The sequence below is a fragment of the Triplophysa rosa genome, linkage group LG18 (assembly GCF_024868665.1).
Source record: "Triplophysa rosa linkage group LG18, Trosa_1v2, whole genome shotgun sequence".
In the NCBI taxonomy this organism is placed as follows: Eukaryota; Metazoa; Chordata; class Actinopteri; order Cypriniformes; family Nemacheilidae; genus Triplophysa; species Triplophysa rosa.
The window spans coordinates 16810367-16833493 of NC_079907.1; positions in this window are offsets into that span (position 1 = coordinate 16810367).

Sequence of the window (23127 nt, forward strand, 5' to 3'; positions counted from 1 at the left end):
GCAGAATAAGATATATGCTATATTAGTACAGTTTTCATACAATTCTTAAGTTTTACAAAAATTAAAATATTATCCCATATATTACAAAAATTGAAATATTATCCCATATATTATATATGATATGATATTTCGCAAAAATAGACAACTCCCTATATATTGTCGCTGTCGGGCGGAATCCTCGTATCTCCAAAACCATTATTTTTCAGGAAGTTAAAAAAACTGCATATTTTTTGAGTTATTAAACATTGTATCGTTAAAGTTGGTATTATACCTTATATTGCTATCATATACTGTTGTGTACCAACATTAACACAACATTTCCCCAAAACCATGTTTAATCAGAGATACACGGTTTATAACTTGGGAGCAGGGAGATACGAGATTAAGCTGTCATTGATAAGAATGGTACGGACACAGACGTCGCTGCTGCCAGCAGTGTTCATCAAAGTCTGCGGTAGCGTTGAGCCTTTTGACAAGAGACAAGGCTTTAAAAGCTAATGAAAGCTAATGATTGTGGTTACATACATCTTCCTAAACTATATTTTAAACGTTAGAGCTATGAGTGATGCAATACCAAAATAAAACGTTAAACAGGCTGTCTAATAGGCGGAAATTAATCTGCATGCAAATAAAGTCAGCGGTCGCGTTGAGCCTCTTGACAAGAGAAAAGGCTTCAATCGTTAACCAAAGCTAACGACTGTGGTTACATACATCTTCCTAAACTCTATTTTAAAGGTTTAAGAACTATAAGTGATGTAATACAAAAAACGATGAGCTGACTAGGCTGTCTAATAGGTGGAAATTAGCCGAATCTGCTCGCAAACTTATCTTTGTGGCTCACAGGCTTCCTTTGCACCGAAGCATTACAGCTATCGATTTTTAACAAAGCAGACCTACTCAAATGTATCTAACCTAACTATTTTCACTCGTTATTGTCTAAAAAACTTTCAATCAGGAGACGTAATGCCGAGAATCTCCCGCGGAGTGAAGAAGAGGTGGCGTTACGAGACTTCTCAGACAGTTGAAGTGTCCAATGGAGTTAAGAGATTTGCTCTCAAGCTATTTGCTATTTAGCTAATTTGTAAAAATAACAGACCCACATGGGGACTGACCAATAGCATCGATTTATATGAAAAATATGAAATTGACCAAATTTGGACATCGATGATATGCAAGACAATGTTGTCTTATTTAGTAAATTTGTAATACACGCACACACGCACGCATGCACACACACGCATATACCTACAGCTACAGAAAAAAAAACAAGAGACCATTTCAAAGACCGTTCTTAGTTTTTCTGAATTTAATATTTATGTGTTTAGGTAAAATATTTTTTTTTATTATAACCTGTGAACTACTAACTTCAAATAAAAATATTCTTTCCATTTGCATTTATTTGCAGAAAATGAAAACTGGAGAAACAGGTCAAAATAACAGAAAAGGTGCTCTGTGTTTTTTCAGCCCTCAAATACAGCAAAGAAAACAAGTTCATGTTCACTTGTAAGCAATACAACAGTAATATTTTACATGTAATTAGAAAAAGTTCTAAAATATTTGTAATAACCTTGCTTTTTATCACAGTTTTCATGTGTCTTGTCATGTTGTCAGTCTTTCACATAGATGCTGCATGACTTTATGTCCCTCCAGAGGTTTGATTTTGTGGAAATTCAACAGACACTGAACTAGAATGGCCACAATACATCCAGAAATGATGATTAGATAACAATTATGAATGGTCTCTTAATTGTTTCCGCAGCTATATATTGAAAATAGTATTGTTAAGCACAAGTACAGGGATTTTCATATCATGGTGTGTGGATATGTGAATAAATGCGTCAGGCTATTTAGTGAGATATTCTTTGGAGAAAGAAGGAGCTTGTAATACAGTTTAAATCATGGGTTGGGGGAGAGAGAGTGAAACAAAAAAATATGAATTGGACCCTGTGGCCAAGCATGAAAAGTGGATAAATGTCTGAAATAACACATTGAGAGAACCAATCATGGCTTTGGCAACCCGTCCATGAAAAGAACAACTCCATTTGACTTTCTCCACTCTTCCCTCTTTCATATTCCTTTCCATCATCATGCTTTTGTTTTCCTTCATACATTTTCCCTCTGACTCTTTAATGAACTACACATCTTAGTGTCTACCTTTTAACCCGCGTGAATGATGGGACAGTCTGAAGCAACTCAAAATGCAATCAAAATACAATCTGAGCAATCTCTTTAGTTTTGCTTTTACATAAACTCAACTCAACTCAACTCAACTTTATTTATATAGCGCTTTTTACGATTTTCATTGTTACAAAACAGCTGTATATGAGAAATATTGACTATAAGCAAAACAATTAAAGTTGTACCTGTAAAAACAAGAAAAGGTGAAAACACAGAAGACAGACATACCCACATACAAAACAATCCACACACACAATATGCACACGTACTAACACACATAGACATAGACACACACACACGGACGCACACGTACACAGACAAGTACGCACACACACAGACACGCACGCGCGCACACACACAGACACGCATGCACAGTGAGAGCACACATTTAAGATAAAGGAGAGAGAAGCACAGGTCAAATATAACAGACTATACATTTCTATATGCAATATTAATTAAGTAAAACTTTTAAATTCTAAAATTCTATAAACATAAATCAATATTTGTTAGCCTACAAAGGCATTAATCATAAAAGGTCAAAGAAATTGTTTCAATATGTATTTAACGAGTTTTGTTGTACATTATTTTCTGTTAAATATATATATATACTGTATATATATATATACATACTTTTGGTTTGTAGATTAAGGTATGTTTTGTTTGTGTGTGCGTGTCTGTACAGCAACACTATGGTTCCATATTAGAGTAAAAGTTTTTGTCCACCATCAAGGTGCTTTTAAGTGCTGGAGTCTGGGTACAGATGACATAATGCACAGGAGCTGTATACTCCCTTTTCTGCAATGAACGATCTTTAGCTTTTAAAAAAGTTTTACCAAGGCAGGAGTTAAACCAAACCAAACATTATATATCAGGACCAATGCTGGGCATCTCACCGCAGAAGATGTTTAGAGGAAAGGGAGAGTGTATAACTGACACTTTAAGACTGACAGGTATAGACAGCTAGCAAGGACAAATTATGGGAAGATAAAAAGAGAACCAATATAACAGTAGCATTTCTATCCTGTATTTAGGAAAAGATCACCATGTACCGGAAGCGAGGAAAGACACCACATTTCAAACATTATTTTAGGGTTAAAATGATATTGTTTCATGTACACGTCAGGAATGCACTATTATTATTATTTTTATTTGGACACGAAAGTAGAGAGGTAAATAACACGTAAAATAAAATAAACTAACATACAAAAAAAGTTTAAAAAACAAATACATGTTTTGACAGTGTTTAATGTGATTGAACTGAGGTTATTGAACTCTATGCTTGGAAAACAATTTCAGAGATTGCAGTCTTTCCCCTTTTGAAATTATATAGTTCAATAATTTCCTTAATCATAATTATGGTGAAGGAATAATTAGTACTGTGATTGGATGCTTTTAACATGCAACTGTCCCTACAGAGCCATAACCCACATGTGGTTCCATGTTAGATTAAGAGCATATTTTTACACTGTCCAAAAAAGTAAAAAACTATAATTTGTAAGGTACAAAAGCCATCAGTGGTGTGTTCCCTTAAGAGTTCATTTTTGTACATGAGCATGTTTCATTTGTGGGTGTTCTGTTTAAGAACTTTCTCATTTTAGAAATGTACAAGTTAAGTTTGAAATTTTGGGGTTTAGGGTTTGGCCAGGTGATGTTTCTTAAAAACTTGATTTTACTCTAATCAAACTGAGAAGAAAACTAAACATCTTAACCTTATAATTAATGAGTAAATATTCAGTTGAGTTGGCTGATATATCCCAAGCAATCACCAGCACCATTTTCACTTATCATTTGAACAATACACAAAAACATACTCTCTTTAAATAGCGTTAGTGTACATGTTAAAGGAACATTTTACAAGTTCACAACAGAGTTTTAATTTCATAGTTTATTATTGCAGGATCCTGATGCCATTAACAACCGATTCCAGTCAATAAGAACATTTTAATTTGTTTTGTTGATTTTCTTTTTCTCCCTGGAGGGGTGAAAGTCCACCTACAGAACATAATCAGCTTTTAAATTCTGAGGGAGCATTTAAGAGTATTTTTAAATTCTTTATAAATACTAGAGGATACCCCATGCTGAAATGAGATTTGAATGTATTACTGTAGTTCATAGTGACAATAGCTTGAGGAATGCAATATTGTTTGTATTTATAAATATGTCTGTGCTGGGTAATCAGAGCATGATTACAAGGTACCACACGGAAAGACATACATTAGCATGCGCTCAAAGAACATGTCCAGTAATGGATCCAGCCGTGTATGAATTTATATGAAATATGTTTATGCATGTAGTGTGTGTATTTATTGCTTCTTGGACGGCTATGGCAGGCTGTTGGAAAGTCAAACACATTTGAAAGGCTGTGTTGTTTGGTTTCCAAAAAGCTGGTAGCAGATAAGCTCTGGGGTTGCCATGGTAACATACCCTACTGGAGCCGAGGCCCAATTTTGGCAACCACAAATTCAACAGAAGCATGAAGGACAGAAAAAGAGCAGAGGAGAAAGAAAGCAAGGTGTGTTTTTGAAAGCCCTAGAGCATGGACGAAGAACAAGCGTAAATGGACTAAAAGATCAGGATCCATCAATAAATGCCAGGGAACATTAATCATTTGGACTATTTAAAGTCAAGGTACAAGTTATGGGTACATTACCTTAATGGACATGTTGCCTTAAAATACTATTACTTTATTAAATGAGAAATGTATGCTGTAGAGCATGCAACATTTACCAAATACAGTTGTGAATATATAATGTTAGAATGAATGAGTTTATTTCTGTTTAATTCTTACAGTAAAACAACTTAAAACCCACTTCAAATTATTGTTTGGACGTCATACATGTTGTTTTATCTATTTACAAAGTTTTAGGGTTACAGTGATGTCCAAACGCTTTGACAACATCAAAGTTTATATTTATATTATTTACTCCTGAATAGTTCTGTTGTAGAATGAAAAAAGCAACAAAATACATAAATTAAACATATTATGTTTTAAATGAAAAGCATGGATCTTCAACTTAAACTCGTGGAGCAATCCAAGTCAGTAAAAAAGACAGCCAATACTAACATATATATAGTGTAATTCTGATCACTAATACAAAACATTATGGCTTTTCAGCATTTCTCGTAGATTAGTTTTTCCCGATAATTCATAGCACATAAAACGATGATTTTGGCACAAAAATGCTCAGATAAATTTTGTATTTAGTCTTGATCCAATTACGGCTGAGGTGAATTTCAGCAATAAAAAAGGAGAAAAACAGACAAAACAGACCCACTGTGACAACCTGAACCATCGAGTCAATGAAAATTTTACATATTTAAAAGTGGATCAGGGAGTTATAAATTCAAAGCTTATTCATAGTCTCTCCTCTCAGCGGGTGTAAGCAGTGCATTATGCCATCCCAATAAAGTCGCTCCAAAGCCATGTCGAGGTGTTGTTTCATTTCCCCTGACAGCCCTGAAATAATGCCCAACGTTTCATTTCACTGCATTTTTCTGACCCATTACCAGAATCCACAACTTCCCTCGAACCAAAGGTCTCGGTGTAAGAGAAGTGACTCACTCCTTCAGCTGCAAAGTTACTAATTAGTTATTTTGCTTAAAATACACATTTATGTAAGATTAGCTATTTTTGAGTCATATGATTTATTACACTAGCAGCATGGCAAATAATCATGCAATTAAAATATAAATGCCCCAGGCAAAATTTAGTAATGGTGCAGAAGTATTGTTTTACTTGCCACTCTAATGAATGTTTATGTCTCTTTTGGCTGTAAACCATGACCTTTGATTTTTGTTTAGAACACATGTCCAAGCTGTGCCACACTAATCTCACACCTAACTAGTTTCAGCCCTAGACAGCATGTTAACACTCTGAATATTGAGACTGGTGTATTTTTTACAAAACTGGAAAACACTTTCTCAGTACTGCAAAGACAAATCAGACGCAGGGAGTAAGGGTGCATTTAATCTGTCTCAACCTGTTCTCCAACCCATACGAAAAGAAAAGTCGTTTGTTCCTTTCCTCAAATAGGACACATTGGACCGTTAACTAAATTAGCACCTTTACTGGCAGCAGGAGAAGCTTTTGTCTACTGTCATTTGTGCTTTAATTTTGCAATGATGTATTGGAGTGTGATTTACTGTATTTACATTATAACATACTGTACATTTATACATTATAAAAAAATGTTTTTAAAACATACAAATATTCTAAGTGTACCGAGGTCAAATGATTTTTATGTGGGAAAAGACGTTGAAGTGAGCACTATCCGTAGTAAATCGTCACATCCCAGAACTTCCTGGTGAAACACACGCTCAAACAAAGCAACTAGATGGGAAGCCTGCAACCTTTAGCCAGAAAAAGTGGAATGGCTAATATTAACGCAGCGGCTTCAGTGGGTTGGTGAAACAGAAAGGTTCTTCGGATGTTAAAGGTTCTTTATGGAACAATTTAGACGAAAAAGGTTTTTCTATAGCACCTTAATTTTTAAAAGTTTATAGACCATATAAAAGATTGACGACACGTCCCAGTTCACTTGTAGAGTGAGAAAAAAATTAAGCCAAAATGTCCAAGATATGGACACTGACATATTGTGCTAATGATGTAATTTGGAGCCAGCATCTGCGCAGTAGTGAGCACAAGGTGGAGCCGAGATATCAAGGTCCCCGCCATATTTCCGATGACTCACTTGAAAACGAAGAAATCATGTTACTATACCCCTTTTTATAACATCTTTTTTTTGCTCACCAGCCACAGTGGCTAGTGGTTTTCTAAAGTAACTAACCACTCTCATTTTCACTGGCCACAATTTTGTTGTAGGGAAAATACATTTTATTTGATTAAAGTTGACTTTGGCATGCTAAAATTACTCGATTTTGAGTCATTTTACTTGATTTAGCTAGATTTAACACCCTTTAAAATGGAGATTGACGGAGGTCGCATTTGTCAAGCACATACGTTATTGAGGTTGTCTCATTTGAGTTAAAAAAAAAACATGAACATTTATTTCTCTTAAGATGCAATCATTGTAGTTTCATTCTTACCTTGAATTTTAACGGATGCCTTTCTGAAATAAAACCTAAAAAAATAAAACTCAATGACGTATGTGCCCGACAAATGCAATTGAGCATCAATTGAGATGCAGCTAGCATCTTCTCAAGCTCAGTGGACTTGAGGACAAGGGACTAAGGGGCATAGCAGCCATTTTAAAACTTGGGGGGCCCTCAATGATCAAATTATGCACATAATGTGTATGTTATTATAATACATTCTACATAGAATACCAATTGGCACCAATTAGATTACCAATTAGCACCCTAGTGGCAATTTTTGGAAAATGCCATAATAGCAAATAGTCTATTGGAACACACTGCCTTTACCATATAACCAATGTTGTTTAAAGGACCCATTGTATGATTTTTTTCCATGTTTAAGTGCAATAATCGGGTCCCCGGTGCATCTAACAACCCAGAAAACGTGAAAAACAAGATCCCAGTAACTTTGTTTTGGTAAGCCTTTCTCTGCAAGCATGCGAGATTTCTCTCCTGATGTGATGTAGACGCAGGCTCTTATTATAATATTACTGCCACTTAATCTACACAATTCCACCCACGGCGCTGCCGCCATTGTTGTTTTCACAAGCGACAGCGGTGTGCGTGACGCCATGGCTAAAGTTCGTGGACAACATGCAATGTAGTCGCTGCATAGAGTCCTAACCTCGGAAGAGACAGGAGTGGATTTATTTATTTTTAGTGGAAATCCCTCAGAAACCATAAGTAAAAACCTGCTTGTTTGCGCGAATCACTTCAAGCCGGGGTGCTTTATCAACCTGGGACAGTACAAGCAGGATTAGCTTCAAAGTTGTTCCTCAAGATGGATCGCGACCAACTGAACGAGACAAAGCTGCCGATGTAAGTAATATTTATTAACAGTCTGAATTGACGTATATGTACTGTATATATAGGAGGATAGCATTAGCATACGATAGTGAAGGGAGCTAAGTCAGTCACGGGCTAAATAGAACATTCAAAGCCAGCATTAAACTTAGTCTATATTTATATGTTATTTGGCAAATGGGCACTTGGAGTTTAGCTGTATGTATGTTAATACATTGTGTGTTAATATGTTCAGCTGCGGCAAGCTGTTTGTTTTGCTAATGAACAGGGGCGAACACTGCAGTTAGTTTAGTTTTAAACGTCTTAAATCATTTGTCCTTAGGCTGAAAAATCTGTCACAACATACTAGTTATGCTCTCACGTTGTGTGTGTAACATTATAACTTGTCAACGACAAGCGCTAAAATTCACGTAATTCCGCTGAGATGTGCAGGTGCGCATTATGTAGATTTTAGGCAAGCATACACGCACAACGTGAGCGCTGTTTGCTGTGATAATAATATTTATTTAATAATTTGATAATTATTTGAGACGTTTAAAACTAAACTAACCGCAGAGGAGTTCAGGAAACATAATTTAGCTAAACCATTGCCATGGCAGTACTACACGTGTGTTGTGTTGACTCGCCGGATGGAAGGGGGTTGGGTTCGCTGTAATTCATTATCATTTAAAGAGACATGCACCAAAACGGATTGCTGTGAGTATAGCTGTTTTTGATGAGGCAAAAAGGGTTTTGTTTACACAACCACTGAATGTTTTTAAGCAAAATATGTTCCAGACATTTCATGAAGACCCTAATAAATCATAACAACTTGTTGAAAGTGCTCATTTTATGAATCCTTTAATAATTTGGAGCAATTTTTATATATATATATATTTAATATATTCTAAAAATATTAAATATTATATATCTAAGCCTGCCTTTCCTACAGACCAGTTAAAGTTAAGAACATAACGGTAACGAATTAAAGTATTAAATATGATAAAGTATGATAATATAATGACATCACATGCCTTGTTCTTAACGGGTTCTATTGTCTTTTGTCACGTCGCATGATCGCAATGCTCGCAACATCTCAAATCATAACATGTAAATTTGATCGGGGAATCATGTCATCGCGACATAACTCATAGTTTTTTGCTTTTTCTGGGGCGCATTTAACCCTAAATCACCAAAAGAGCAATGATGAAGTGAATGAAAGAAATCACGAGCGCAACTGTAGATTTAAAGCTCTTGGCAGAAGCGCCCCTAGAGATGATTCAGCTTGTGATTGGCTAAATGTTACTAAACTCAAATCTAAGTAACAAACCAGAGAACATGTTAAGAAATATAGGCGGTCGGTCAAAAAAAAGTGTTGGGGACAGAATCACCTGTTTGTAAAAGGCTGCTCTCACTCTTTTAGTCAACATTCTGGCGCTATGACCAACTGACTTTTCTGTTCATTTCACTTCATCGCGTGGACTTATGTGTTGTGTGACATTGGTAGTGCGCATTCCGATGAGTGCTCATGGGAGTAGTAGTGTTGCATTGCACATCACAACTACAATTAAAACATTTGATTCAATCTGACAAAATGGATAGTGGGAGTGGCTATCTTACCCGCCACAGCTGATATCTACCTGCATTTGGCAGTTATTAATGTCAAGCCCTGAACTTATAACTAAACAAAACCAAACTTATTAGAGAAACAAAAGTAACACTTGAACATACATCAGTGTGATACGAACTAACTACAATTACAGAAACCATATTTGACTAAAATTTATATTTCAAGAGCAATTCATTTTATTAGTTTGGCATGATTACCATTCATTAACATTGAAAGGGCAGGGTTTTTGACCTATACTGCAGCCAGCCACCAGAGGGCGATCAAATTAGTTTGGCTTCAATTTTCAGGATGTGTGTGGCACGCTTGGGTCTTCGAAATCGCATACTTCCATGCTATATAGTAGGCAAAAAGCAGTAGGCGAATGAATAGTATGTCCGAATCGTCAGTATTCATAGAACAGTAGACGAGAAATATCCGGGGGACTATTTCTCTCGAGATTCGTACGTGTGTATACTAATGTTGTGTCCGAATACCATGCACAGCCCGCAAACAGTTACAGCCGACTTTCTTGTACAATTCAACATGCTGTAAATTATTGTAAAGCTAATGTAACATTAATATTGACCTTGGTTTGTTGTAAAAATGCATTTCTGGGGTAATATTAATTAGTAAGTACATTTCTTGACAATAAAATCACCCATGTTAGGCGAATTCTTCGAGCAGCTGCCCGAAGTCTCCTTCTGAAGGCATAGCAAATATTACAAATGCTGATAATACCCATTCTAGGTAAGGTTAGCTAGGTAGAGTTAATGATGCAAAAGGTTTTAATGCAACCGGTCTCTCATAACTTTTAACTCAACTCAACTTTATTTACGTAGCGCTTTTTACAATGTTCATTGTTACAAAGCAGCTGTACATGAGACATATTGACTATAAGCAAAACAATTAAAGATGTACCTGTAAAAACAAGAAAAAGGTGAAAACACAGAAGACAGACATACCCACATACAAAACACTCCACACACACAATATGCACACGTACTAACACGCATAGACGTAGACACACACACACACAGACGCACAGACACACGGACGCGGACGCACAGACACACGGACGCAGACGCACAGTGAGAGCACACATTTAAGATAAAGGAGAGAGAAGCACAGGTCAAATATAACGGACTATAAATTCCTATATGCAATATTAATTAAGTAAAACTTTAAAATTCTAATTCTAGGGCAGCCCCCCTGGCCAGGCAAATAGTATGCAAACGGTGGCGAGGAACCCAAAACTCTAGTCGAGAAAAAAAAAAAAACTCAGGAGAACCCAGGTCCAACCAAGGGATTCCAGTTCCCCTCTGGTAAAAGCTGCTGCCTCTGCACAAGCTCGACAGAGCTTGCACAACAAGGCTAAATAAAAATAAATAAACTTACTAATAAGGTAAATTATAGTTTTAAGATTATCATTAATAATCTAAAAGCATTTGAAATTTTGTGGTGAAGACGTGTCAAGTGACCGCGTCCTTCTTTATCCAGCTCTATCATCTCAGCTCTTGTCAGGTCACCGCTTTCCATTCTCTGCTCTACCATCAGGTCTGGCCATGAACTGCATCCTGCTCGCTGTGGTAACGTTGGAACAATGAGACAAGACTGGCTGAGAGTAGAGTACTGTTCAGCACTCTTTGATGCAACAAGTACATCAGTTGTGTTTTTGGTTCCGGTTGTTCTAATTAATGCAGCCTAAACCCTCTTTAAGGATTTATATTATAGAAGTGTAGTGTATGCAAGATTAAAAAGATGCGTCTTTAGTCTAGATTTAAACTGACAGAGTGTGTCTGCCTCCCGGACAGTGCAGGGAAGACTATTCCAAAGTTTAGGCACTAAATAGGAAAAGGATCTACCACCTGCACTTGATTTTGAAATTCATGGTATTACCAACTGACAGGACGCCTGAGAGCATAATGCACATGAAGGACTGTAATACAAGAGGAATTCACTCAAGTACTGAGGAGCTAAACCATGTAGGGCTTTATAGGTAATAAGCAAGATTTTAAAGTTAACTCAATGCTTTACAGGTAACCAGTGCAAGGTTGACAGAACCGGGCTAATATGTTCATACTTTTTTGTACGTGTAAGAACTCGAGCTGTCGCGTTTTGGACCAGTTGGAGTTTTTGTAATAAGCCTGCAGGGGAACCACCTAACAGTGCATTACAGTAATCTAGTCTTGATGTCATGAATGCATGAATTAACTTCTCTGCATCTGACATTGACAGCATATGACGTAGTTTAGATATATTCTTAAGATGGAAAAACGCAATTTTACAGGTGTTGGCGACGTGGCTCTCAAATGACAGATTACTATCGAATAGAAAGCCAAGATTCATTGCTGACTACGAGGGTTTTATGGAACATCCGTCAATAATTAAGCAGTATTCTTGGTTGTTACGTATAGCAATTTTCGGTCCAATAAGTAACACTTCAGTTTTGTCCGAGTTCAGTAATAAAAAATTGTTACTCATTCAGTTTTTTATATCACCTATGTATTCCATTATTCGATGGAACTGCTGTGTTTCATGAGGCTTCGAGGAAATATAAAGTTGAGTATCATCAGCATAACAGTGAAAGCTAACTCCATGTTGCTTTATTATATCTCCTAGAGGTAGCATGTATAAAGCGAAGAGCAGAGGCCCTAAGACTGAGCCCTGTGGTATGCCATACTGGACTTGCGATTTGCGTGACACATCATTGTTTATTGCTACAAATTGGAAACGGTCAGATAAATAAGATTTAAACCATTTCCTTATTCCTTTAATGCCGACATAATTTTCGAGTCTATGTAGGAGTGTGCTGTGGTCAATGGTATCGAATGCAGCACTAAGGTCTAGCAGCACCAATAACGAGATACAACCTTGGTCAGATGCCAATAGCAGATCATTTGTAACTCTGATCAAAGCAGTCTCTGTACTGTGACATGCTCTAAATCCAGACTGGAATTCTTCATTGATGTCATTCCTTTGGAGGAAGGAGCAAAATTTAGTTGAAACTACTTTTCCAGAACTTTAGATATGAAAGGTAGATTCAATATAGGCCTGTAGTTCCATAGTTCCCTTTCTGTCGGTCTCTCGACGTTGTGTCGAGCCGACAGATGGGGTTTGACTTGAGAACCTATCATCTTCTGACTATTTAGAAAAGGCCAATGAAATTGGCGAATTAAATTTGCATGCCGGATTCCGCCCCGGATATCCGGGTATGAAAGGAAGACTGCATGCTGCATTCATTCACCTTTTATTCTTCGGAGCCTTTGGTCTTATGATAGTTACACGGATCTACATTGATCGTCTTTTTTCTGCAGGATTCTGTACAACGTGGTGCAGCGGACTGTCCCTTCCTGCAGCGACTTCCCCTGGGCGTCTCGGCAGTTCCAGAGGTGTTCGAGTTATTTCTATTTTTCTTCTAAAAGAGCAAATTTCTCCAGCGTGGCATGGTCCGCTCTTCTCGTGGGTGCAACGCACTCATCGAGGAGGGGGACGGACACGATGTCTGCCTCAGGTGTTTGGGTCTCCGGCATGCTGACGCAGCCTTTGTGGATACATCCTGCCCGCACTGCGGGCGGATGGCGATCCAGATGTTGCGGTCAAGAGTAGCTGTGTTCTTCATGGACACAGCCGCCACCTCGTCAGCTTCCCGTTCCGGGACTGCAGTGGCTACGGCCCTACCGTCTGCTACGGCGAGCAGTGGGGGTGATATGGGGATTACCATGAGCGTTCATCCGTCAGCCACAGGCTCGCGGACCGTTCGCGCCCCGTCTCGCTCGTCTGACCGTCCCTGGCATCCGATAACGACGATTCCTCTGAGCTCCCTCCCTCGGGGGGTCGAGCCCAGGAAGAGGCGGATATCGAGATGTCAACCATGCTTTCCTGGGCCGCAGAGAGCATTGGGCTGCAGTGCACCGCCTCTCCCCCAGCGCTCGCGGCTGGATACGTGGTACCTCGGGTCCGAGCGCGACTCCAAGCCGCGCCCGGCCCCAGTTCCATTTTTCCCGGAAATGCATGAGAAGCTCAGTAAGATGTGGAACGCCCCCTTCTCGGCTCATTTCCGTCAGACCAGCTCTGTCGCCTTTACTTCCCTCGATGGTGGGGCAGCCAGGGGCTATGTCGATGTTCCCCATGTGGAACGTGCTGTCGCGGTGCACCTGTGCCCACAGCCGGCGCCCACCTGGAGAGCTCGACCTAGACTCCCGTCCAAGGCGTGTAAGTTTTCGGCATCCCTGGTGTCTAAGGCTTATGCTGCTGCGGGCCAGGCTGCCTCCTCCCTTCACGCTATGGCCATCCTGCAGGTCCATAAGGCCAAGGCGTTGAAGGAGCTCCACGAGGGTAAGACCGACCCAGGGTTAATGCAGGAACTCCGCACCGCCACCAACTTCACCCTACGGTCGGACGATGTCCACTTTGGTGGTCCAGGAGAGACACCTCTGGCTCAACCTTGCGCAGATGCGGGACGCTAAGAAAGTTTGCTTTTTCGATGCACCCATCTCGCAAGGTGGGCTTTTTGAGACCCCCCACTGGGGAGGAAGACCCAACCCCATCCGTGTTGTGTCCAGTACGCGCGCTGCGCCTCTACTTAGACCGCTGGCAGAGCTTCAGAAGCTCTGACCAGCTCTTTGTCTGTTTTGGAGGTCAGCAGAAGAGGAGGGCTGTCTCCAAACAGAGACTGGCGCACTGGATCGTGGACGCCGTCGCTACGGCATACCGATCTATAGATCGCCCCTGCCCGTTAGGAGTGAGGGCACACTCCACTCGGGGTGTAGCCTCCTCGTGGGCACTGGCTCAGGGCGCCTCTCTGGCAGACATCTGCAGAGCTGCGGGTTGGGCTACGCGAAACACCTTCGCGAGGTTCTACAACCTCCGAGTGGAACCGGTGTCAGCCCGTGTCTTGCAGGGTAACAGGTAAGACCGGCGACCGGTAGGGCATACGCCTGCGAAATCACTTTCCCCACTACTAGGTGGGTCAACGTGCTATTTCAGCCTCCCTTCTTCTCCCACTGGGCAAAGAACAGGCATTCCATCCATCACTAAGCACCTTCCTTGGGGCGGGCTGGGTAGAGCAGCCCTGTCCCCTTAGGCTGGGGACCAGCTGAGTTATCTACCGCATAGCTCTAACCGGACCTAGTGCTCCGGACGTGGTAACCCCCCCACTTGGTGGTACTGTCCGATGTTTTTCCTCTTGGTATGTTCACCACCTCCGGAACACATGACCTCCCCTAGGTGGACTTCCACCTTGCGGTACACCCAGTCCGCACTTTTTCCCATGAGTTCTCCCCTGCCGGCGAGACCATGCGGGTGTCTCCACTACTCATCCCCACGGTAGGTAGTGGTCTCTGTAGCGTTTTTCCCCCAGGTGGGAAATAATGCTTACCCAGTGGCCTTTACGGTGCCGGGCAGCTTCTCACTGTTAGAGAAACAAGGCCTGCGCCCGTGACGGCCGGTGGCAGGGGCTTACCACCTTTTCTTCAAAAGCTCTGGGACTCCCTACCTCTCCACTGGATGGTTACAATTTCGCGCTAGCGCTCACGTCTGACACGCCCAGGCCAGTTAGCATCGCTTCCATAGAGATTGAAATGCGGCACAGCGCTGTGGCGTTTTCCATAAGAACCCCATCTGTCGGCTCGACACAACGTCGAGAGACCGACAGAAAGGGAACGTCTTGGTTACGGATGTAATCTCAGTTCCCTGATAGAGGGAACGAGACGTTGTGTCCTTCTTGCCACAACGCTGGCCGAGGGATGCTCTCAGGCACCTCAGACCAAAAGGTGAATGAATGAAGCACGCCGTCTTACATTTATACCCGGATATCCGTGGCAGAGTCCGGCATGCAAATTTCATTCGCCAATTTCATTGGCCTTTTCTAAATAGTCAGAAGATGACAGGTTCTCAAGTCAAACCCCATCTGTCGGCTCGACACAACGTCTCGTTCCCTCCATCAGGGAACTGAGGTTACATCCGTAACCTAGACGTTCTCTAGGGTCGAGTTGGGGTTTTTTGACAAGCGGCCTTATAACAGCCACCTTATATGCTTTAGGCACATATCCTAATGTCAGAGATGAGTTAATAATACTAAGAAGAGGATCTATAATTTCTGGGAGCATCTCTTTCAGTAGATTTGTAGGTATAGGGTCTAGTATGCATGTTGTTGATTTAGATTATCTAAGTTTTTAGACAGCTCATAATGATCTACGGTTCAAAATAATTGCATTTTCTACTTAAGGGCGCTGTAGTTAGTTTGATCAGCGGGTTTCACTTCTGATCAGAGGTGGGTAGAGTAGCCAAAATCTTTACTCAAGTAAAAGTACAAGTAACTAGAGAAATTGTTACTCAAGTAAAAGTAAAAGTCACTATTTTAAAAATTACTTGAGTAAAAGTAAAAAAGTATGCAATGAAAAAACTACTCAAGTAGCTAGTTACTTAGTTACTTTGTATCTGATTATATAGGCCTACTACATAAAATTAATATTAACGCCAATATTTTAATATTACATTTTAATCAATATTTTTAATTATCATAAGCAGATATCTTTGCAATATACTAGAGAGACTAAAGAATAGACAAACACAGAAGAGACAAGCATTTCTGTAAATTTCATCTAGTCCTGATGTCAATGTAGTTTACACAACTTATTTAGAATAATAGACCATGTCAAACTAAAGCATGAACTAAACTCAGAGCATTTCCTAAGATGATCTAGAACATCTGCAGTGCTCTCTTAAATGAAATACACATTTTTGAACAAAGCTCATGTTTTCTCGTGTTGTGTCACGTGTGTGTTGTGAAACGCTCTTACTTGTAAACAAACAGTAAACAGTGAACCACACGCCCATCAACAAGTTTTCTTCCTTCTGTTCTTCAAATGTATATTTCTGCAAGCCCACGTCTCTGTGTCTGACAGGTAACGCGCATGTTGCTGTGTCTGACGAACAGGTCGCGCGGGTGCGCGCATATGGCGGGCATTTATCATTGCTGGCAAACAATATGACACATTTGCAGTTTTGATTGTATAGATATAGATTAATATCCACTTCATCCAACGCTCTTTGTGTTCTGCGTGATCTTAAATTTCGCGCTACGAGGAGTGAGTAATCCTGCTTCCGATGATTCAGATCGTGCTGCGAACTGAACAAATCATTTGAACTGATTCATTAGCCTATTCAAATGGTTTTGCCCATTGTTCAATTAATGCTTTCAAAAGAATCGATCACTCGGGAATGCCCGTAAAAAGAGACGACAACCTTGAAATAAACAACGCATTTTATAATGCATATTTTAAAATGAAGGAACGAAGGAACGTCACGCAATGTAAGTTATGTAACGAAGTAAAAGTACAGATTTTCTATTAGAAATTTACTCAAGTAAGAGTAAAAGTACACACTTTTAATTTGACTTAAAAAGTACATATTTTCCAAAATGTTACTCAAGTAAATGTAATGAAGTAAATGTAGCGCGTTACTACCCACCTCTGCTTCTGATTGCATTGTTATAATTTTTTCTTTAATATCTTTTTTTTTTGTGAAGTAGTTCATAAATTCATCAATGTTATGCTGATATACAGGATCAGAAGTCACTGACGATTTATTTTTTTGTTAATTTAGCCACTGTGTTAAATAAAAACATTTTTGTTGTGCTGGTTTTCTTCTATTAGTGATGAAAAGTAGGCGGATCTAGAAGTTTTTGGGGCTTTCCTGTATTTTCGAATACTATCCTTCCATGTAGGGCTGGGCGGAATGACGGAATATTCCGTTACCGCGGAATAAAATGTCAACCGTAAGAGATTTTTCTATTCCGTGTATTCCGCGGAATGTAAATAAGTAGGCGTGGTTAACTCGGCGCTCTGCAAATTAGGCGCTATTCTGAAAAAACTAATGAATTAATCCACCCGTAACAAACATTCTTTTGACCTTCTTTCAGTCTGTAGTGTAGTGATCCGCTCCAGTCCGGCGCTTCTCTCACCCGCAGTGCTCGTGCAGGGATCTGCACCAGCATTTAAAAAAGCTCATTCTGAACACGTATTTCAGAAGTCATGTTGTTTTGAAAAGCTGTTAATAGTTTTATAAAGTTTAGCTTCAGGCGAGCCAAGGTGAAACTTCCGTTGAAATGCGCGATGATGCTCGCGTGAGCGCTTTGATGTGATGCGCTTCTACCTCCAGTTTTGGGAGACACGTGAGGAGTCACCAGAGACTCGCAGTGCAAAAATAAGCCCGAGAATAAACAAACCTAAAGACAACACCTTGCAACACACTAAAATGGCTCATCTAATAGAGAGTGAAGAGCGATAAAGACCTACAGTACAGACGACATGAACACCAGTTTATAACACTACACTGTTAAAAAAAAATATTTTACAGGTAATGGTCTGTATTATTTTACAGAATTTTTCCTTTTTTTCCATTAAAAAGTTAATGCCCGTTATTTTACGGATTTTTGCTGTACTAAAAAATACTACTTATTAAATTATGGTTAATTTCTAGTAATTTTAAATTACAGAAATATTATGTTTTTTTAAAAGCAATTTATAGTGTTTTTACAGTTCCCAAAATGTAATGAAGTAATAATTTACGGATTTTCTCTGTAAAAAATATGTAAAATTGCAACTGCTTTGTCATTAAATGCAGTTGAAGGTCATTATGTATTTAGGGTATTTTAGAGGTCAACTGGTAATTCTACAGACACCAATGTAATTTATTTTGACATTTATTTTTGTTCTCACCCAAACAACATACAACTTTGCATTTTGACAACTTAAATATAGTAAACTGTAGTAAAACAACTTTTGTAGATCCTATTACGTTTTTGAAACTTTGCCTAACATATTAAATATTAAAATAAAGTATTTACGTGTGCAACGGTTATCAATTCACTATAGCTAATACAACATACAGTATTTTAACAATTTGTAATAATTTATGTAATATATTACAGTACGGCAGTATTTTTAATTTAAACAACAATATTGTAATGAATCTGCAATCAAATTTATAACTCTCCTTTTGGGCATATGTATTTTAGTTGCGTAAGACTCCCATCATCCAATCAGAGGCTAAACATTTAAATTTGGCGCACTTGCGCCGTAACGGCTGTGAGTGGCCGTACCAGTACAAGCAGCAGAGCCAGAGCGGGAGTTTTCAAACTCCAATGGATTACTATGGTAGCCAGGCAGGCACTGCGGGAAACATCTCTGCGAACAGCCGTGAGCAGTAGCGTGCGAGTGACAGTGAAGAAATTTCTTCCGCTCCGAGGGAAATATATGACTGTAGGCTACATTTAAAGCGCCAATGCTTTTGAAACTGTGAGGAAAACAATGCGCGTTTAGCGCCTGCTCCACTATACTCGTCGTCACCATGTCAGTCAGAGCAACCGACCACCGGATGAGGTAAGCGTTTTATAACACATTTAAACGATTATTTTATTATTTCATTTCGTGTGCTGCACTTTTTGTCTTAAAGCTAATTGTTGGCACTCTTCTGATAAACCTGGAGCCCTAACGTTACTGTAATGTTAGCTATGGTTAGCTAAGGAGTAACATTAACGTTAGCACATATAATACAGTAATTTGTTTTCTCAAGTTAAGTGTTTTTTTTCAGAGACGTTTTTATGAACGTTTTTGGTTATAGAAATGTGTTTCCAATCCAGATAGATGATTATTACACCTGTAGGTAAAGTTACACTGCAAAAAATGACATTCTTGCTAAGTGACAACAAATCTCATCCCATTGGCAGATTTTTTGCCTGTTTTTACCATAAACGTACTTAATTCTTATATAATTTTACATAAAACTAGACTAAGGCCCGGTTTCATTATGCCTTAGTTAAATTAGGCTATTTAAGTTGCTTTTATTAAAATGCAATAGAAAAAAAACATGACTGATGTGCATCTTAAAACAAAACAATGGCACTGATATATTTAAACATTTTCAGTTAAGACCGCTCAAAATTCATCTTAGTCTGGGAGTAGTTTTAAACCTTGTCTGTGAAACCGGGCCTAAATACCTTAGGTCACTTTTCCTTAGGTCAGTAATTGTATATCGATTTAAGAAGTTTTAGATATTTTTAATAAAAACAAGACAAAACTGCTGCTTGGTAAGAATGGCACTTTTTGCAGTGTAGGTAAAAATTATCTAATGTTTTCCCTATACATTTTGTTTTAATTTCATAGCAATACTCTAATGTTATATCTTAATTTTCCTGTTGATGTTTTGTATGACTATCTGTGGAACTTGTGCTTTGTATGTGTAAATGTTAATACAATTTATTTTTAATATTTTATTTTCAGGTTCTGGGGATCTAATGCTTGTGATAATCTACAGCAGATGACAATGACAATCCAGTTTTAGATATATGGAAACAATTGGACTGTTTATTATCTAAAATCTACTTCGTACGTGTGAACATAATACAATTTATTTAAATATTTTCAGGTTCTGTGGATCGACTGCTTGTGCTAATCTACCGCAGGTGACCATAACAATCCAGGTATGGAAAAGATTGGACTGTTTATAATCTAAAATCTACATTGCCAAAGACGGACAAGTAATTTGATTCCATAGGATTGCTTTGACAGTGGCAATACATTAAATTTGATCTACACGTTATCATTTTCCTATAATATCCATTATTAATAATGTGTGTTGTCCTTGTGGGTCCACTGTGACTGTGCAAGTGCAAAAGTAACTCTTGGGAGGTTTTGCTATAAGAAAGTAAACTGAATATAGTGTATAATGTACATTAATGTACAGATTTGTAGTCAGTCTAAGTATTTTGCTGCGACCGTTGATATCTGAAAAATAGGTTTACCTGATGCCATCTAAGATGTATGTTTTTCTTTCTTCAGCAGGTAACTTCAGGATTTTTAGAAGGCATATAATGACAGTGAGCGGGACCAAAACTCTGACAATCCAAGTCACCTATAGGTAGCATAAGTAATCTATATGACTCAAGTTGCTCAAATAATGTCTAGATGTGTAACGAATACCTTGCATGTACAGATAGGGCTGTCACGATTATGAAATTTGGCTGACGATTAATTGTCTAATAAATCATTGCGATTATGACGATTAATTTTCTGTTTTAGAGCTTTGACTTTTAATTCTCACACATTTTTATTCAGCTTTGAAACGACCATATTGTTCTGAATATAAAGACTATGTTCTTTTTCTTGGAAATACATAGGAAAAAATTGGGTCATCATACTTGAGGTTTAGGCTTTTACCTGTCAATAATACATTCGCCAAATACTTAATTTACAAGTAAATTGATCAGATCAGGAGTGAATTGAAGCCCCCATTAAAATGCTATCAGTCATAGAAAAGCTTCTAATCTGTTTTTTTCTCACTTGCAAGACTACAATAAAAGTTTACTTCTATGTTAATGAGATTTTGGTAGACTGGTTTTCACACTGAAATAATATTAAATTGTACTGCAGGTTATTTTTATGGTATATGCTTAAGTTTTTTTTTAAAGTGATTGTGTTGTGGTGGTACATTTTACAAGTATTACCATGCTTTAGTTACATTATATACAATAAAATATACAATATGCAGATGCACTACAGCTCCCCCTCGTCTCTTCTATAGAGATGTGCAATAATTGCGATGATCTGAAACCATCGCGATGAGGTGAAACAATCGCGATGAGACGATTATTTAATAATCGTGACAGCCCTATGTACAGAGCTATGTTCTGAATCTGATATACTCCGCTTGTATTCCCACTGTCAGATGAACATTTAAAAAAATAAATATTTTTGCATTTCCCCAGAATGTCTTTTTCTGTTTCATTGAAGTTACAAAATAAAGTACTGTTTTTTAATATTGCGTATTTATTTTACATGTAAAGAATTTAACAGGAAATTATTGTAGGCCTGTGACCTGAGTTTCATTATAGATTCAAATAACTGCTAATTACTTTTAATTAACAGTATTGTAGGTTTTAAATGTAGCTACTTTTGGTGTATTTTAATAATATATATATCTTTAATTAACTGATAAATGTACAGACATTTGGTTTTTATTAGTAGTTTCTTAGTTATTATACATTTAAAATGTTTTTTTTTAAAGTAAATTCCTTTGTAGATTGACAGAGAAGCTTAATAAAATTACTTAAAAATTCCCAAATTTACAGAGATTACCCTGAAAAGAAGTTGCTTTTTAATGTATTTTGATATAATTTATCTGTTTTTACAGTTTGAGCAATTATCAACAGTGCTATACTGTAATTTAACCTTTTTTGACCGTAAAATTGGCTCTGTATTTTTACAGTTTATTTCATGTAATTTTGTGAAACAGTTTTTTCCCGTAATTTTACGGAAAATGTCTGGAAACTCTGCTTCCAGACTTTTTACTGTTTTTTTAACAGTGTAGTCATACTGTACTCTCATTCTTTGTGAATATTCATACTTTATTGTTATATATGTTGTCTGTCTTCCTACTGTATACATATGGTATAGCCAGAAGATAAATATGAATAAATAATACATCTGATTATCAGAACTTCATTTGATATCTTTAGTACATTTTCATAACTTGCCTACATTTTAACTATGGCGAGCATTTAAATGAACTGTAATAAATAAATTAGTTAAATCAATCTAAGAAAAACGAGGTATAAAATATAGAATTATAATGGGAGATTGTTTCATAAAATATATCGTTACCGTGAAATAAAATTTCTCATTCCCTGAAATAGATTTTTGGCCATTCCACCCACCTCTACTTCCATGCTGTACGAAATACCTCTAATTTAGTTTTCTTAAAGTTGCGCTCCATTTTTCGGGGCCGCTTTCTTTAGAGCCTGAGTGTGTTCATTATACTGCGGCGTGGGACTGCCATTTTTAATCTTCTTTAAACGTAGAGTAGCAACTGCGGCCAGTACTAGTTCTGATAAGAACCCACCAAATTCTTTAATAAAATCTGAGTGGTGCCCTGGAGGCCTATATACAAAAGCCAGAATACATTTTAAAAATGTTTTATCCTTAGTATTAGGTGTTGAAACATGAAGAACCATGACTTCAAAAGAATTGTATTTAGAGTTAGACTTCTGGGAAATGCTAATAGAGTTATTGTAAAGTGATGCGACACCTCCCCCTCTGCCTTTTAGACGAGGCTCATTTTTACAATAATAATCTTGGGGGACAGATTCATTTAAAGTAATATAATCATCTGGTTTTAGCCATGTTTCTGTCAAACAGAGCATGTCTATTTTATGATCTGTTATCATATCGTTAACAATAAGTGCTTTATTAGAGAAAGATCTAATATTTAGCAATCCGAGCCGTAACAGTTGATTATCTGTATTTTGTTCATGTTTAATTTGTTTAACGTTTATTAAATTACTTTCAAGAGGTTTACGCATTATTTTATGTTTGCTAATCCGGGGGACAGACACAGTCTCTATTTTGTGATGTTTGGGAGAAAGGATTATTACATGTTGTAGATTTTGTGTATTCTGCGACGTG